The sequence below is a fragment of the Paroedura picta genome, chromosome 17, assembly GCF_049243985.1.
Source record: "Paroedura picta isolate Pp20150507F chromosome 17, Ppicta_v3.0, whole genome shotgun sequence".
Lineage (NCBI taxonomy): Eukaryota > Metazoa > Chordata > Lepidosauria > Squamata > Gekkonidae > Paroedura > Paroedura picta.
Window position 1 is genome coordinate 23,496,643 of NC_135385.1, and position 16,609 is coordinate 23,513,251.

The window sequence follows — 16,609 nt, forward strand, 5'->3', positions numbered from 1 at the left end:
GTGTCCTCGGATGATGAAAGGACTGCAGTTCTCGGCATTCCCATTTGCCGTGCGTAATGCGCATGACGGCCTGTGTCCACCGAACGGGAAAGGACTACATTTCCCGGCATTCGCAGCTGCCTGGCGTAATGCGCATGTGTATTTTCGTGATTTCTGCATCCGTGTCGTCCTGGAAGGGGTTACTGTGGAGAAGTCCGGCAACTAACCGCTAAGCGGAACGACTAATATCATGGTCCTAGTTTCCGCACGAGTCTCTTATCCGGGGCACCAATCCCTAAGAGGTAGGGAAGTAATACGGCGGCCCACCTATACAATTCCGCTGCATTCTGCCCTAAGAGGTAGGGAAATAGTAGTTCCCGCCTGTACATTTCCGGTGCGAGGTAAACATCGCTGCGGGGTTCCACTCGCGTGCTAAAAGGCTAACGAGTCCAGAAATTACGCGCTGCCCGTCGCGGGGGCGGGGGGGGGCTACAATTCCCAGCATTCTCGGCTGCCCGGCCTAGTGCGCATGACTGAGGACTTTGCGTGAAAAGCGGCGTCTGCCTCCCTTGCATCCGCGTCATTTCCCACTTTGGCCACAAGACGGCAGCCTTTCCTCTCCCTCCTCTCCCCCCCCCCCCGTGCTTCTTCCCAGCTGGGCGGAGCAGATTCCTATATTCTGGCCGTCAATGGAGATGCATAGCAGGTGCTGCCGTCTGGCGGACAAACTGGGGAAATACGCGGGTAAAACTGGCCCGCGACTCCCATCCTGTGGCCAGTTTGAGAACCGCAAGACCAAGACCAGGAGGGGGAGATGGGCTGCCCGGCAACGGCTCAGCTCAAAATGGACAGTGTGCAGGACAAATTAATCTCAATGGACAAATAATTAATTAATAAATAAATAAGTATCCAGAAAGGATGAGCTGCCCCAGGGCCGTGCCTGGAGGTCCTCCGTTCCCGCTGATTCGCTGGCCGCAGAGATGGGAGGACGGGGCCGCTGTGGAAGGCAGACTCGGTGGCCTTGAACCCCCCTCCTCCTCCACAGGCAGCCAGCTGGGAGGCCTTGGGCCAGTCGCAGTCCTGATAGAGCTGTTCTCACACAGCAGTTCTCTCAGGGCTCTCCCAACCCCCCCTCCCTCTCAGGATGGCTGCTGTGCGGCGAGGAAAGGCGATCCGAAGCCCCTTTGAGACTCCTTCAGATAGAGAAAAGCCGGGTAAAAAACCTCACAGGGCACCCTGGCTCTCCAAGCCAGAACTCTCTTTCCGCCGGCCTTGCAGGAATGTACAACACTAAGGTGACCAGATTGTCCCGCTTTTGGAAGGACATCTGGGGGCACCTGGCAAATGGTAGTTATGTTGAAATTTTAAAAATATATATATTACCATACTATTTTTGCGTTCTGTAAAAATCTTTGTTGCTCCACGTAGACCAAAATTTTAATCAAGAACCCACCCAGTCAACGGTGTCCCGCTTTACCAGTGTTACAATCTGGTCACCTTATACAAAACTGCAGTCGTCTTTTCGCACAAAAACCAACCCGTCCCGTTCCTAATGTTGGGGACCTGATAGATCAGCAAAGACGCTCTCTGCCCACGTTCGGGCCTCCTGTCCGGGGGTGAACCTGCGTGGTGGGCTGACCTGGAGCCCAGAAGCGTCTTCACAGCACCCCCTTGGCCCTGGTGGCCAGGCAGAGTCTTTTGGGAAGCCTGCCAGGGGGTGTCTCATGACTTGGATTTTAAGCCTCCCCCCTCCCCATCTCATCCCTCTTTGTTTCTGCTTCCCCCTTCCACAGAGACCACCGTTCAGCAGCACGCCCGGGAGACAGACCCCCTCCGGACGATGGGAAAGAGAAAGACGCCTTCCGGCCGCCCAAAGAGGGACTCCTCGCCCCTCTTCTTCTGCTGCCTGCAGGGGGGATAATTTAGTCCTGGGAGGTCAGTCAATGTGTTCCATTTTTAAATCATTCATAGCTAGGAAATAATTTATTTGTGTTCTAAAAGGGGGAAAACACTCAAGGCACTTTGTGGTTGTGGGGGATGTTCTGAATGCTCTTTTAAAGGTGTTGAAATATCACAGTCTCCTTTCCCTGAGAGGTCCACTTAGGTGGGGCAATACCTGCTTTCCCCTACCCACTTTTAAAAGCGCGGGTAAATTCTCAAGGAGGGGGGGAGACTGATTTTCGAAATGGGGCAAAATTTGGAGTGACTTCAGCATGATGGATTTTTTTTTTTTAACCAGATGCAGCTAGCTAGATTGCTGGCTGGCTGGCTTGCTGGACTTGGGGGAAAAAAACCCTTCTTTTCCCGAGCTGCATCACTTTGCGCATGTGTGCTCTGTTCCGCCACTCCAAGGGCTTTTTTTTTGGGGGGGGGAGGTATCTTTTTCTGGCTGTGCGCTGGAAGCTGCGGGAGCAACCCCCCCTCCCCCGCCCAAGTCTGCTTGAGCAGGCAGAGGTTCGTTCGCTTTTGGGGGAAACACCCCAAAACAAAGTTTCTCTGGCTGTACGGGTTGCTTTGGCAGTGCAGATCTTCCCAGCTCTCCCGCAGCCTCCAGTTCAGCTATCCGGGGCTTAAAGGGCTTAGGGGAGCAGAGACGACACAACTCCCTGCAGGCTCCCTGCAGGCATTCAGCAAAGGGTGGATCTGCTCCCTAAGCACAGAGGTGCCGGCAAAGTGAAGGAAACCCCGTCACTGCCTCCCTGCCCCGTCCCGTTCCTCCTGTGGGGGGCCTGATAGATAAGCAGAGGTGCTCTCTGCCCACGTTCGGGCCTCCTGTCTGGGAGTGAACCCGCGTGGTGGGCTGATCTGGAACCCAGAAGCGTCTTCACAGCACCCCCTTGGCCCTGGTGGCCAGGCAGAGTCTTTTGGGAAACCTGCCAGGGGGTGTCTCATGACTTGGATTTTAAGCCTCCCCCCTCCCCATCTCATCCCTCTTTGTTTCCGCTTCCCCCTTCCACAGAGACCACCGTTCAGCAGCACGCCCGGGAGACAGACCCCCTCCGGACGATGGGAAAGAGAAAGACGCCTTCCGGCCGCCCAAAGAGGGACTCCTCGCCCCACTTCTTTGTGCTTGTGGGGGATGTTCTGAATGCTCTTTTAAAGGTGTTGAAATATCACAGTCTCCTTTCCCTGAGAGGTCCACTTAGGTGGGACAATACCTGCTTTCCCCTACCCACTTTTAAAAGCACGGGTAAATTCTCAAGGAGGGGGGGAGACTGAATTTAGAAATGGGGCAAAATTTGGGGTAACTTCAGCATGATGGATTTTTCTTTCTTTTTTTTTTTTTACCAGATGCAGCTAGCTAGATTGCTGGCTGGCTGGCTTGCTGGGCTTGGGGGGGGGGGAACCCTTATTTTCCCGTGCTGCATCACTTTGCGCATGTGTGCTCTGTTCTGCCACTCCAAGGGCTTTTTTTTGGGGGGGGAAGAATCTTTTTGTGGCTGTGCGCTGGAAGCTGCAAGAGCAACCCCCCCCCCAAGACTCCTTGAGCAGGCAGAAGTTCATTGGCTTTGGGGGGAAAACACCCCCAAACAAAGTTTCTTTGGCTGTACGGGTTGCTTTTGCAGTGCAGATCTTCCCAGCTCTCCCGCAGCCTCCAGTCCAGCTACTCGGGGCTTAGGGGAGCAGAGACGCCCCAACCCCCTGCAGGCTGCGGAAGAAGACGGAGAATTGGGCGTCCAGCCAAGGATGGAGTTGCTCTCTAAGCACAGAGGTGCCGGCAACGTGAAGTAAACTCCGTCCCTGCGTCCCTGCAAGGAACAGTAAGAATTCTGCTCCTCCTTGGAAATATCTTGGAGCCACTAACAAAGCGGCCAACTTTCTCCTTGGGGAAGCCGGGTCTGCCTATTCTAGACGTTTTTCTTGGTTTGAACGAGGCCTTGAGAGAGCCGGTTCGATGTCGTGGTTAGGAGTGCGGACTTCTAATCTGGCATGCCAGGTTCCATTCTGCGCTCCCCCACATGCAACCAGCTGGGTGACCTTGGGCTCGCCACGGCACTGATAAAGCTGTTCTGACCGAGCAGTGATATCAGCGCTCTCTCAGCCTCACCCACCCCACAGGGTGTCTGTTGCGGGGTGAGGAATGGGAAGGCGACTGTAAGCCGCTTTGAGCCTCCTTCGGGTAGGGAAAAGCAGCATGTAAGAACCTACTCTTCTTCTTCTTCTTCTTCTTCTTGTCCTTCGCTGACCAGGTATGGAGTCTCTCAGTGACTCGTTCCATATAGATGAATGAATGGTCTGTTGTTCCCTGGTGATACACCCAAAATGTAATGAATAAATACATGTATAATTTCTAAAGAAGAAATGAGCTCTGTTGAAGCAGCGTGAAATCTTTGTCCCAAGAATGCATTTTGGTGTGTCCTGCAAAGGTCAAAGGGACAGGCGCTGGGTCCCTTGAGAGCTTCCTAAAAAGGAGTCTGGGGTGAAGGGATCCGGGCCAGAGCTCTGCCCGAAGTCCGGCCCTTGGCCCAGGGCGTAGCTCTGCCCTCTTGGCCCGAGCAGGAGAGACGGCTTCAGTGGGACAGTGAAGGGGGTGGGCCAAGGGGCCCGGAGGCCTCAATTCTGGGCTGGGAAACAAGACTTCTGTTCTGTTCTTTTGGGGAGCCTGCCAGAGGCCTCAATTCTGGGCTGGGAAACAGCCGGAGCCTGTCGAGCAAGACTTCTCTTCTCGCTAAATGTCTCTTGCCCTTAAGTCTGGGTTTGGAACCTAAAGGTCGAGCTAGAAGGAAAATTTAAAATAGAAATATTTATTACAGTAAAGTGCATATATTAAAAACCAACAACATCAATGAATCACAATCATATACTGTATGAGACCTTCTGCGATATTTATTTATATTTATATGCTGCCGCGGCATGCCCCTCCCAGGCCTGGGCCTTCCCTTAGAGAGGGGCCTCGGCCCCCAGTCCCAGAAGGACTCCGGGGCTTGGTCGGCTGCAGGGAGGAGCAGAAGGCGCAGGCGGTGCCGGCTTTTCTCTTTGGGGAGCGGGGAGGCAGGAGAAGAAGAGCCCCGGAGGAGACCCGCAGGGCCCCCACCTTTAGAGTCGCGGACCAGTTTTCTCCGCGTCTTTTCCCAGCTTGGCCGCCAGACGGCAGCACCTGCTATGCATGTCTATGAGGGAAAAGGGGCAGCCGCTATTGCCGCTAAGTCGCCCGTCATGCGCACTACGCCGGGCAGCAGGGAATGCCGGGAAGTCCTTCCCCCCCCCCCACCCGCGTCAAGGGAGGGAGCGGGGGGGGCAAGATGCACCGTCGGCCCCCCGACCGCCGCCGCCGCCCTTCCCTCGCACGCAAGGCAGAGCTCGGGCGTCGGGGCTGCGTGGAACGCCTCGGCGGTGTCCATCACGCACCGGAAATTGAGAGGCGTCTACTATTTTCCTACCTCTTAGGGCAGAACGCATCGGAAATGTAGAGGCGGGGACGTACTTTCCTACCTCTTAGGGCACCTTAGTGCACCGGCTAAGAGACCCGGTCGGAAACTAGGGCCATAATCTCAGTCGTTCCGATTAGCGGGCAGTTGCCGGACTTCCAAACGTAACCATTTCCCGGGCGACACGGATGCAGAAATCCCCGACGCAAGTTTGCAGAGAATGCCGGGAATTGTAGTCCTCTTATACCGGCGGCCACGGACGAGCATGCGCACTACGCCAGGCACCACGGAATGCCGGGAACAGTAGTCCTTTCCCCACCCGCGGACACAAGCGGCCATGCGCACTACGGCGGGGAGCAGGGAATGCCGGGAATAGTAGTCCTTTCAACACCCGAGGACACTGGAGAGCATGCGCACTAGGCAGGGCAGCAGAGAATGCCGGGAATAGTAGTCCTTTTTCCACCCGCGGACACTAGTGAGCATGCGCACTCCGCAGGGCAGCAGGGATTGCCGGGAATAGTAGTCCTTTCAACACCCGTGGACACAGGCGAGCATGCGTACTACGCAGGGCAGCAGGGGGTGCCGGGAATAGAAGTCCTTTCCCCACCCGCGGACATTGATGGGCCTGCGCACTAGGCAGGGCAGCAGAGAATGCCGGGAATTGAAGTCCTTTCCCCACCCGAGGAGACGCGAGGCCCACCTTGTGTCTCCCCTCAGAGACGACATTCCCCACAATCCATTGCTTCGACCCGCCGATGATTGACGTTGCCTTCCCCGTCCATTTCCTCACGCGGCCAATCAAAGAGGAAGGCGGGGCGTCCGAAGAGACAGGCCAATCGGAAGGGAGTCTCAGGCGTAGTGCGAGGCGATTGGCTAAGGCGCGGCCCGCGATTGGCTGCAGCCGCTTCCGGAACGAGCCGCGGGCGCAGATATTGTTATTATTATTATTATTACTATTTTAAATAGGTGCTTATTGGCCGCATTAGGCCCGGCCCCCGGGGCTCCGGCCAGAGTGACCAGAAGCGGAGCTCCTCCTGCGATCCCGTGTGAGACCCGAGTCCACAGGCAGCCCGGAGAGGCCTTGGGCCAGTCACAGTCCTGATCGAGCTGATCTCACACAGCAGTTCTCTCTGAGCTCTCCCAGCCCCCCCCCCCCCTCTCAGGCGTCCTTGGTGGGGAGAGGAAAGGGAAGGCGACTGGAAGCCCCTTTGGGACTTCCTTCGGGTAGTGAAAAGCCGGGTATAAAAGCCTCCCAGGGCTGTTTTTGGGGAAATGGACATGGCAGAGCTTTGCTTCCCCTTGCAGCTCCCTGGAGGAAACGTGGGCGGAAGCGCGCTCAGCAGACCGGGGCTCTCCAAGCCAGAACACCCCCCCCCCCTCTCTGACCAGGCAGGCCCCGCAGGAACTTCGCACAAAGCCCACCCTTCCGTCCCGTTCCTCCTGTGGGGGGCCTGATAGATAAGGCAAGGCGCTCTCTGCCCACGTTCGGGCCTCCTGTCTGGGGGTGAACCTGCGTGGTGGGCTGATCTGGAGCCCAGAAACGTCTTGGTGCATCCAGCCCAGCACCCCCTTGGCCCCGGTGGCCAGGCAGAGTCTTCCTGCTGCAAGGGGGTGTCTCGTGACCTGGATTTGAGCCCCCCCCTCCTCCCCATCTCATGCATCTTTTTTTCCGCTTCCCCCTTCCAGAGAGATCACCGTTCAGCAGCACGCCGGGGAGACAGACCCCCTCCGGACGATGGGAGCCATCAGAGAGAGAAGGACGCCTTCCGGGTGCCCAAAGAGGGACTCCTCACCCCACCTCTTCTGCTGCCTGAAGGCGGGGGGGGGGATAATTTATTTCGGAGAGGTCAGTCGATTCTGTTTTTAAATCATTCGTAGCTAGGCAATAATTTAATTGTGTTTGAAAAGGGGGGAAAGCACTCAAGGCACTTTGTGGGGAATGGGGATTAAAAGAGGCAGTGGTACGCCCGTTGCTCAAAAATACATCCTTGGCTCTGGAGCCTGACAACTACCGCCCCGTCTCGCATCTGGCGTTTCTGGTGTGCAACTCCTAGCGACTCACTCCGCCGGGAACCTGGGCCTGATCCTGGATGCTTCCCTTACAATGGAAGCCCAGGTCACAAAGGTAGCACGGCTGGCCTTCTTCCTCCTCCGCCAAGCAACCCGGCTAGCGCCCTACCTGGACCCAGAGCACCTGGCCACAGTGATCCACGCGACCGTCCCCTGTAGGCTGGACTTCTGCAGCTCGCTCTACGCAGGCCTACCCTTATCCTTGACCCGGAAACTAAAACTGGTGCAGAACGCCGCGGCCGGGATTCTCACTAAGACATCATGGAGATCTCACATCTGGCCGGTACTCCAAGAACTCGGCTGGCTCCCAGTTGAATTCCGGATTAAGCTCAAGGTTTTGGTAATCACCTTTAAGGCCGTACGCGATCTGGGCCCAGTGTACCCGAGAGACCGCCTCCCTGCCTATACCCCCAGAAGAGCTCTACGCTCCGCCACTTCCAACTGGCTGCGGATCCCTGGCCCTAAAGAGGCACGTCGGACCTCAACAAAGGCCAGGGCCTTTTCAGTCCTGGCCCCCACCTGGTGGAAGGAGCTCCCCGAAGTGATCAGGGCCCTGCCGGAACTTCCACAATTCCACAGGGCCTGCAAAAATGAGCTTTTCCACCAGGCATTTGCTTGAGGCCAACTGACCCATAACATCTACAGGTCCCCCCCACCCCAAACTGAGAGGTCGAACCTATCAAGGATGTGTCAAAGTTATGGTTGTCAAAATACTGTTCTAGTTCTAGTTGGTATGTTATTGTTGTTATGTTGTTATATTGATACTGATACCGTTCCATGGAGTGTTCTGAAATGTGTTCTGTAAACCGCCCAGAGCCGTAGGGAAGGGCGGTATAAAAATCTAAATAAATAGATAAATGTTCTGAATGCTCTGTGTTTAAAGGTGTTAAAATCTCACAGTCCTCCTTTCCCTGAGAGCTCCACTTAGGTGGGGCAATACCTGCATCCCACTCCCCGCTTTTAAAAGCACAAAGGAATTCTCAAGGGTTGACCGATTTTTGAAATGTGGCAACCTTTGGAGTAACTTCAGCATGATGGATTTATTTTTTTTTACTGAATGAAACTTTCTTTCTTTCCTTTCTGACGGGGCACAGTCCTGAGCTGCATCACTTTGCGCATGTGTGCTCTGTTCTGCCACTCCAAGGGCTTTTGGGGGGGAGGTATCTTTTTGTGGCTGTGCACTGGAAGCTGCAGGAGCAAACCCCCCCCCCCCAAGACTCCTTGAGCAGGCAGAAGTTCATTGGCTCTCCAGGTTTGTTCCGCAGTGCAGATATTCCCAGCTCTCCCGCAGCCTCCAGTCCAGCTACTCGGGGCTTAAAGGGCTTAGGGGAGCAGAGACGACACAACTCCCTGCAGGCATCCCGCAAAGGGTGGAGCTGCTCCCTAAGCACAGAGGTGCCGGCAAAGTGAAGGACACCCTGTCACTGCTTCCCTGCAAGGAACGGTAAGAATTCTGCTCCTACTTGGACATAGCTGGGAGCCACTAGCAAAGCGGCCACCGTTCTCCTTGGGGAAGCTGGGACTGCTCGCTTTAGGCGTTTCTCTGTGATTTGAACGAGGCCTTGTCCTTCGCTGACCGGGCATGGAGTCTCCGGGAATCTCGTTCCGTATGGACAGCCGTGCATAGATGAACGAACGGGCCGTCGTTCCCTGTTGATACACCCAAAACACAATAAATAAATATGTATAATGGCTAAAGGTGAAGCAGCGTGAAATCTTTGTCCCAGGAATGCCTTTTGGTGTGTCCTGCAAAGGACAAAGGGACAGCCGTTTGGCTCCTCTTAAAGAGGAGTCTCAGGTGAAGGGATCCAGGCCGGAGCTCTGCCCGAAGTCCGGCTCTTGGACCAGGGCGTAGCTCTGCCCTCTTGGCCCGAGCAGGAGAGATGGTTCTGTGGGACGGCGAAGGAGACGGGCTCTCCCGCCAAGGGGCCCTGAATTCTGGGCCGGGAAACACCCAGAGCGTGTAGAGCGAGACCTCTGTTCTCCCTGAATGTCTCTTGCCCTTCAGTCTGGGTTTGGAACCTAAAGTTTGGGCTCGGAGGAAAATTTAAAATAGAAATGTTTATTACAGCAAAGCGCAAATATTAAAACTTAAAGACAGTGAATCACAATAGACCCTCTGCGATAAGGCATGCGACTGAGATCAGTGAAGCGCATTCTGACCCCCAGGGTCTTCCTCGGTGGCCAGGATATTTAAAATGCCCCATTGGACTAAGGTTTAGGCTTCTGGGGTGAGGATCTGAGGATCTGCCTGTCCCGGAGGCACCAGGAGGGGAGGAGGGAGCCCCCCCCCCCCGGGCCTACTTCGACTGCGCCGCCCCCGCCCGGAGCCCCCGGAGAGAAGAAGGCCGAAGAAAGAGCGAAAAGAACGAAAAAACCTACCTGCCGGAAGTTGCACGCGGAAGAACAGGCGGCGCGGACATTTTCATGTGGCCCCGCCCCCTGCGCCTCAGCCAATCACGAAGCACGGCCTAGCCAACCGCCTCGCCCGGCGCCGCAGCCTTTCTTCCGATTGGTCTGCCTTGTCCGTCACTCCACCATCCCCTCTTCGTCCCGCCCTCGCCGCCTCAGCCAATCGCACGCGGCGTCTTAACCAATCGACGCACAAGACGCCGCAGACTCCCATCCGATTGGCCGGACCTACCTTCCCCTTTGATTGGACGCCGGAGGAAGATAGGCGGGGAAAATGACGTCATTCCCGGCATTCGCAGCAGCCCGGCGTAGTGCGCATGCCCGCCTGTGTCCTCGGATGATGAAAGGACTGCAGTTCCCGGCATTCCCAGCTGCCGTTCGTAATGCGCATGACGGCCTGTGTCCACCGATCGGGATAGGACTACATTTCCCGGCATTCGCAGCTGCCTGGCGTAATGCGCATGTGTATTTTCGTGATTTCTGCATCCGTGTCGTCCTGGAAGGGGTTACTGTGGAGAAGTCCGGCAACTAACCGCTAAGCGGAACGACTAATATCATGGTCCTAGTTTCCGCACGAGTCTCTTATCCGGGGCACCAATCCCTAAGAGGTAGGAAAGTAATACGGTGGCCCGCCTCTACAATTCCGGCGCATTCTGCCCTAAGAGGTAGGGAAATAGTAGCTTCCCGCCTCTACATTTCCGGTGCGAGGTGGACATGGCTGCGGGGTTCCACTCGCGTGCTAAAAGGCTAACGAGTCCAGAAATTACGCGCTGCCCGTCGCGGGGGCGGGGGGGGGGGCTACAATTCCCAGCATTCTCTGCTGCCCGGCCTAGTGCGCATGACTGAGGACTTAGCGTGGAAAGCGGCGGCTGCCTCCCTTGCATCCGCGTCATTTCCCACTTTGGCCACAAGACGGCAGCCTTTCCTCTCCCTCCTCTCCCCCCCCCCCCCCGCCCGTGCTTCTTCCCAGCTGGGCGGAGCAGATTCCTATATTCTGGCCGTCAATGGAGATGCATAGCAGGTGCTGCCTTCTGGCGGACAAACTGGGAAAATACGCGGGTAAAACTGGCCCGCGACTCCCATCCTGTGGCCAGTTTGAGAACCGCAAGACCAAGACCAGGAGGGGGAGATGGGCTGCCCCGCAACGGCTCAGCTCAAAATGGACAGTGTGCATGACAAATTAATCTCAATGGACAAATAAATAATTAATAAATAAATAAGTATCCAGAAAGGATGAGCTGCCCCAGGGCCGTGCCTGGAGGTCCTCCGTTCCCGCTGATTCGCTGGCCGCAGAGATGGGAGGCCGGGGCCGCTGTTGAAGGCAGACTCGGTGGCCTTGAGCCCCCCTCCTCCTCCACAGGCAGCCAGCTGGGAGGCCTTGGGCCAGTCGCAGTCCTGATAGAGCTGTTCTCACACAGCAGTTCTCTCAGGGCTCTCCCAGCCCCCCCTCCCTCTCAGGATGGCTGTTGTGCGGCGAGGAAAGGCGATCCGAAGCCCCTTTGAGACTCCTTCAGATAGAGAAAAGCCGGGTAAAAAACCTCACAGGGCACCCTGGCTCTCCAAGCCAGAACTCTCTTTCCGATGGCCTTGCAGGAATGTACAAAACTAACGTGACCAGATTGTCCCGCTTTTGGAAGGACATCTGGGGGCACCTGGCAAATGGTACTCATGTTGAAATTTTTAAAACATATATATTACCATACTATTTTTGCGTTCTGTGCGTTCTGTAAAAATCTTTGTTGCTCCACGTAGACCAAAATTTTAATCAAGAACCCACCCAGTCAATGGTGTCCCGCTTTACCAGTGTTACAATCTGGTCACCTTATACAAAACTGCAGTCGTCTTTTCGCACAAAAACCAACCAGTCCCGTTCCTAATGTTGGGGACCTGATAGATCAGCAAAAACGCTCTCTGCCCACGTTCGGGCCTCCTGTCCGGGGGTGAACCTGCGTGGTGGGCTGACCTGGAGCCCAGAAGCGTCTTCACAGCACCCCCTTGGCCCTGGTGGCCAGGCAGAGTCTTTTGGGAAGCCTGCCAGGGGGGATCTCATGACTCGGATTTTAAGCCTCCCCCCTCCCCATCTCATCCCTCTTTGTTTCCGCTTCCCCCTTCCACAGAGACCACCGTTCAGCAGCACGCCCGGGAGACAGACCCCCTCCGGACGATGGGAAAGAGAAAGACGCCTTCCGGCCGCCCAAAGAGGGACTCCTCGCCCCTCTTCTTCTGCTGCCTGCAGGGGGGATAATTTAGTCCTGGGAGGTCAGTCAATGTGTTCCATTTTTAAATCATTCATAGCTAGGAAATAATTTATTTGTGTTCTAAAAGGGGGAAAACAATCAAGGCACTTTGTGGTTGTGGGGGATGTTCTGAATGCTCTTTTAAAGGTGTTGAAATATCACAGTCTCCTTTCCCTGAGAGGTCCACTTAGGTGGGGCAATACCTGCTTTCCCCTACCCACTTTTAAAAGCACGGGTAAATTCTCAAGGAGGGGGGGGAGACTGATTTTTAAAATGGGGCAAAATTTGGAGTAACTTCAGCATGATGGATTTTTTTTTTTTAACCAGATGCAGCTAGCTAGGTTGCTGGCTGGCTGGCTTGCTGGACTTCGGGGGAAAAAACCCTTCTTTTCCCGAGCTGCATCACTTTGCGCATGTGTGCTGTGTTCCGCCACTCCAAGGGCTTTTTTTTTGGGGGGGGGGGGGGAGGTATCTTTTTCTGGCTGTGCGCTGGAAGCTGCGGGAGCAACCCCCCCCCCCGCCCAAGTCTGCTTGAGCAGTCAGAAGTTCGTTCGCTTTTGGGGGAAACACCCCAAAACAAAGTTTCTCTGGCTGTACGGGTTGCTTTGGCAGTGCAGATCTTCCCAGCTCTCCCGCAGCCTCCAGTTCAGCTATCCGGGGCTTAAAGGGCTTAGGGGAGCAGAGACGACACAACTCCCTGCAGGCTTCCTGCAGGCATTCAGCAAAGGGTGGATCTGCTCCCTAAGCACAGAGGTGCCGGCAAAGTGAAGGAAACCCCGTCACTGCTTCCCTGCCCCGTCCCGTTCCTCCTGTGGGGGGCCTGATAGCCCACGTTCGGGCGCTCTCTGCCCACGTTCGGGCCTCCTGTCTGGGGGTGAACCTGTGGTGGGCTGATCTGGAGCCCAGAAACATCTTGGTGCTTCCAGCCCAGCACCCCCTTGGCCCCGGTGGCCTTTTCAGTCCTGGCCCCCACCTGGTGGAAGGAGCTCCCCAAAGTGATCAGGGCCCTGCCGGAACTTCCACAATTCCACAGGGCCTGCAAAAATGAGCTCTTCCACCAGGCATTTGCTTGAGGCCAACTGACCCATAACATCTACAGGTCCCCCCCACCCCAAACTGAGAGGTCGAAGCTATCAAGGATGTGTCAAAGTTATGGTTGTCAAAAGACTGTTCTAGTTCTAGGTATGTTATTGTTGTTATGTTGTTATATTGATACTGATACCGTTCCATGGAGTGTTCTGAAATGTTTTCTGTAAACCGCCCAGGGTGGTATACAAATGTAAATAAATAAATAAATAAATATTCTGAATGTGTTAAAATCTTGGGGGGCGAATAAAATACTTATTATTTAGTATTTTATTGAGATTTATTTGTTCTTCAGACGGCAGCTCCGCCTGTCCAGTGTTACTTGAGCCGGTCTTGGTCCTGCTGTTCTCAAACTGGCCACTTGGTGGGAGTCGCGGACTAGTTTTATCTGCGCATTTTCCCAGTTTGTCCGCCAGACGGCAGCACCTGTTATGCATCTCCATTGACGGGCAGAATATGGGTGGGTCTGAACAGGAATATGCTCTGCCCAGTTGAGAAAAAGCACGGCTAAAGGAGAGGAGACGACCAGCGTATACGGGGGAGAGCAAATACTACCGTCTGGCGGCCTAATTGGGAAAATACGCGGTTAAGCGGGGCGGCAGTCGCCTCTTTTCCCGCAAAGTCCCCAGTCCTGCGCACTACGCAAGCCAGCAGGTAATGCCGGGAAATATAGTCCTGAACGGAGGCGCGCGGCGCGCTCCCAGGTGCAGAATATCCTTTATGGACTTTTATTTATTGTGTATAGATTTAGATTCGTTTGTCCTGCATACGGCGGCACCGCCTGTGCATTGGCCAGTTTAACCCGCGTATTTCCCCGGTTTGTCCGCCAGACGGCAGCACCTGCCATGCATCTCCATTGACGGCCAGAATATGGCTGGGCCTGCATAGGAATCTGCTCCGCCCAGCTGGGAAGAAGCACGGGCGGGGGGGGGGGGGAGAGGAAAGGCTGCCGTCTTGTGGCCAAAGTGGGAAATGACGCGGTTAAGAAGGGAGGCGGCCTCTTCTTTTCTCACAAAGTCCTCGGCCATGCGCACTACGCGGAAAGCAGAGATTGCCGGGAAATGTAGTCCTTTTCCCTTCTGCAGACACACGCGATCATGCGCACTACGCCGGGTTGCTTTGCATTCCGGGAATTGTAGTTCTTTCGTTACCCACGGAGTCTAGCGCTCCGCTGTCCGCCTGCAGTCAGAGACTACAGTACCCACAATCCCTCACTTCGCCCCGCCGACGAAGGCGTTCCTCTCCCCGTCGCTCTTCCTCGGGCGTCAATCAAAGTTGAAGGCGGGGAGTCGGAAGAGTCCGGCCAATCGGAAGGGAGTCTGCGGCGTCGTGCGAGGCGATTGGGGAGGGCACGCCCGGGATTGGCTGAGGCGGCGGGGGGCGGGGCCGTATGAAAGGGTCCTCGCTTCCGGTCGCGGCCTCTGTTCCTCGGCGTGGCGCTTCCGGGAGGTAGGTCGTGCTGGGCGCCGCGTCCGCCTCTCCTCCTCCGCGCCCCTCCGGGGTCCCTTCCGCCCCCCAAGACGCGCCCGGGAGCCCCCCCGTCAAGGGCCGCGGGGGGAGGCCGGGGGGGCCCCGGGCAGGGCTGGCGGGCGGGGACGGGCCCTCCCTGCAGGGCTGTTGTGTGGGGCGGGGCGTTGGCAGGCCATCCGGGGCCGCCAGGGCAGGGCAGGGCAGGGGGGAGCCCCCAAAGGGGAGGACGGAGGGACGCTTCTTTTCGTGCTCGGCCCACAGCAGGGATGGCCAAGGGAGCCTGTCTGCCTGCTGGGGTGCCAGCCTCCTGGCGGGGGGCTGCAGGGGAGGCCCGGATCTCCCGGGGAGGACTTGGCAATCTAAACGCTTGGGCAGAGGGGGAAGTGGACACTGGAGCTGACCGGTCTGCAATTCCCACCCATCCCCAGGGGGAAAGAGCCGCTCTGGAAGGCTTTCTGCGCCCCCCAGAATCCCACCCAGGACTGGCACCGAGACCAGGAGGGCAGGACCTTCCCTGGGCCTGTGCGGCTGCCAACGCCAGCCCTGAGGAGAGCTGGAGCATTTCGGACGTGTCGTCTGAGAACAGCGGCCAGAGAGGCTGCTGTAGCCAGGCCCCCTTTGCCAGGATCCACGACTGTTCCTGCACAGTGTTGTGGACAAGAGTGGCAGGGTTTGATCCCCCACTCCTCCACGTGCAGGCCTTGGGCCTGTCTGAGCCCTGACAGAGCTGTTCTCAGCCTCACTGTACTAGATTCTGTTTGGAAGAGTGACATGACTAATGACGATGCCTTTCTGTTTTTTATCAAGCCGAAGCCTACATGAAACCTACAGAGGAGCGAACAGGAGACAGAATCTGCCAGCGTGCCTGAGGGGTGAGTGGCTCCCTGCATTCACATTATTTATACATCTGTCTTTTTCACTGACACTAGAGGCCCACTGGACCTGGGAAGCTGATCCCCTCCGTGGGATAGAAGCCCAGTCATCTCCACAACAGAGAGAAAGAGAGCAATATTTATTCTTACACTGTAGCCGCTTGGTGTAGTGGTTAGGAGTGCGGACTTCTAATCTGGCGAACTGGATTCGCTTCTGCACTCCCCCGCATGCAACCAGCTGGGTGACCTTTGGCTAGCCACAGCACTGATGAAGCTGTTCTGACAGAACATGCATATCAGGGCTGTCTCAGCATCACAGGGTTGTGGGGAGAGGAAAGGGAAGGCGACTGTAAGCCGCTTTGAGACCCCTTCAGGTAGAGAAAAGCAGCATAGAAGAACCAGCTCGTCTTCTTCTACCATTCAACATGTGCAAGGACACCAGAATGCTTCTCCCAAGGCTGGGCTACTTTGTGTAGTGCAGCTCTTGGCGGGACAGCCAATGCTTGAGGGAAAATAGGCACACAATAGCTTTGGCAGTGGAAGAGAGTTTACAGAACTGTCACAGGGAACCAAGTCAGATTACTTAGTGGAAATGTACACCCCTGTCTGTTTGTAAACAAATTGGCTCCTCTCTTTTGGCAGGTGCACAGAGATCCTTGCTCTTCTTGACACAGCCTTGGACAGCCGGCTGTGCGGATTCCGAGCACCAGAAGGACAGAAGTCCCAAACAGGCCGTGTCCCGGGAGAACAGCAAATGTGCCCGATGTTTGTTTTTTCTTTGCAGGATTGCCGGATTTGTTTGGCAGCAAGAGACTGCCTGCGAGGGCAGAAGTGTGGCTTCTGATTATAGGTGGCAGAAATAAAATTTGTGTCCTTTGTGCGTAGTTTTTTTTTTTGTGTGTGTCTTGTCATCTGCAATACGGGTGGGTGGGTGGGCTAATTGGGGGGGGGTGTACACCTGGGTCTGAAATGCGCAGTTTCTGAATGTGACAATGACCGTACAACAGTGTGTGCAACATCAGTTTGATTTTTAACACCTTGCAGGCATCCAGATGTTAAACACTCAGGTGCTTTTAAGTGACCACATGTAGTGTCTAGAGTGTACTAATTGTTT

General features: G+C 55.7%; 4 long non-coding RNA genes across 7 annotated transcripts; 3 read left to right on the forward strand and 1 right to left on the reverse strand.

Moving 5' to 3' along the window:
• Positions 1-33: 33 nt before the first annotated feature.
• On the forward strand, positions 34-4,296 carry LOC143827460 (uncharacterized). 3 transcript variants are annotated; one of them, XR_013227329.1, is made up of 3 exons: positions 34-338; positions 1,773-1,914; positions 2,939-4,296. It is a non-coding gene; the product is annotated as an uncharacterized LOC143827460 (long non-coding RNA). The 3 variants fall into 3 exon arrangements; XR_013227327.1 differs by having other exon boundaries at positions 54-281; positions 2,939-4,295; XR_013227328.1 differs by lacking the exon at positions 34-338 and adding an exon at positions 771-1,193.
• A 1,173-nt stretch (positions 4,297-5,469) lies between these two features.
• On the forward strand, positions 5,470-8,285 carry LOC143827459 (uncharacterized). The gene is made up of 2 exons (XR_013227326.1): positions 5,470-6,394; positions 7,035-8,285. It is a non-coding gene; the product is annotated as an uncharacterized LOC143827459 (long non-coding RNA).
• Positions 8,286-8,439: 154 nt separating this feature from the next.
• On the reverse strand, positions 8,440-10,299 carry LOC143827457 (uncharacterized). Its single transcript, XR_013227324.1, has 2 exons — positions 9,801-10,299; positions 8,440-9,068 (listed from the first exon to the last, which is right to left on the reverse strand). It is a non-coding gene; the product is annotated as an uncharacterized LOC143827457 (long non-coding RNA).
• Positions 10,300-13,631: 3,332 nt separating this feature from the next.
• On the forward strand, positions 13,632-16,379 carry LOC143827453 (uncharacterized). 2 transcript variants are annotated; one of them, XR_013227320.1, is made up of 3 exons: positions 13,632-13,807; positions 15,431-15,495; positions 16,138-16,379. It is a non-coding gene; the product is annotated as an uncharacterized LOC143827453 (long non-coding RNA). The 2 variants fall into 2 exon arrangements; XR_013227319.1 differs by lacking the exon at positions 13,632-13,807 and adding an exon at positions 14,463-14,602.
• The last annotated feature ends 230 nt before the right edge of the window (positions 16,380-16,609 follow it).